This window comes from Myotis davidii, unplaced genomic scaffold (genome assembly GCF_000327345.1).
Source record: "Myotis davidii unplaced genomic scaffold, ASM32734v1 scaffold217, whole genome shotgun sequence".
Lineage (NCBI taxonomy): Eukaryota > Metazoa > Chordata > Mammalia > Chiroptera > Vespertilionidae > Myotis > Myotis davidii.
Genome location: NW_006290034.1, coordinates 4,793,644 through 4,794,715, shown reverse-complemented (window position 1 = coordinate 4,794,715; position 1,072 = coordinate 4,793,644). Strand labels below are relative to the sequence as shown.

The following is a 1,072-nucleotide window of genomic DNA, read 5'->3' as shown; positions in this document are numbered from 1 at the left end:
GTCGCGGTTGTTGTTGGTTTCCCGGTTCAAAGAGCGGCCTGGGGACGCGGGGCGAGCGGGTGCGAAGCCGACCCGAACGGACGTTGGGTGTTGTTGCTTTGGGTTCTCTCCGAAAACTTGATGCGTCGTTTGAATAAATACCATTTCCCGAAGAGCCCGGGTTTGGCGGTGGTGAATTTTGAAAAACTCCAAATCTCATTTGAATGTGAAAAGTTAGAGGCAGGTTTCTGCGCCGGTGGTGTTTTTCAAGTTTTCTGTGAGACGGTGGTGATGATGGTGTGGACCCGGGCCGCTGCATCATCATCATCACCTTCACCTGGGCGCCTGCTAGGCTCCCGCACCTCCCTCCAGTCCGGCCCAGGAAACTGCAGGTGCGCACGCGCACTGAGTTCCAAACGCCGAGGCCCTGCCTTGATTCTACTGTTCAAATGAGCTTTGTCTTATTAAACGTGTAAATTCGTCGAGATCTGATACTTTTTCTTTAATTGAAATTTTATTTTGGCATAATTTGTAAAACTTCCCTTCATCGTGGAGAGTATAACACATGCCTCCCATTGCCCCCCTCCACCAGGCTCCCGGCCCCCTCCTGCACTGTTGTCTGTGATCTTGGGCAGTGCATACTTCCATGCCTCTGCCTCTATTTAGTTCGTCAGTTTATTTTGTTCTGTTATATTGTAAAGCAGAAGACGCCTTAATAAGCCAACTTTATTTGAAGTCTTTTTCATTTCGCCAGCGCTAGAGGGCCCAGAGGAAATACCACTTCTCAAATTCTGGGGCCCAATATGGTGGAAGTCTTCCTTATTTATACTTTTTTCAGCTCTTTGTCTTCCAAATTTGGAATGAGACTTCCCGACCTTCTGAGAAAAAGACCGTCTGAGAAAAAGACCGTCTGAGAAAAAGACCGTCTGAGAAAAAGACCTTCTGAGAAAAAGACCTTCTGAGAAAAAGTCCTGTGTGCTGGGACAGGGCCGTGAGACCATGTCTCAAGGCTGGCGCCTGCACTGACAACTGTGTCTGGGACATAGTTTATGGCCTCTCTGGAATGGGAGTAGTCTTAGTTTTCCCTATTTTT

The 1,072-nt window shown here is 48.3% G+C and overlaps 1 protein-coding gene across 1 annotated transcript in view; it reads left to right on the top strand.

The window, feature by feature from the left end:
* The first annotated feature begins 11 nt into the window (after window positions 1–11).
* Window positions 12–1,072, top strand: part of CLCC1 (chloride channel CLIC like 1) — a 22,945-nt gene continuing 21,884 nt past the window's right edge. Inside the window, exon 1 of the mRNA XM_006762953.2 lies at window positions 12–371. The gene's annotated coding sequence lies outside the window, so the exon portion shown is untranslated. The remainder of the gene's footprint in view (window positions 372–1,072) is intronic.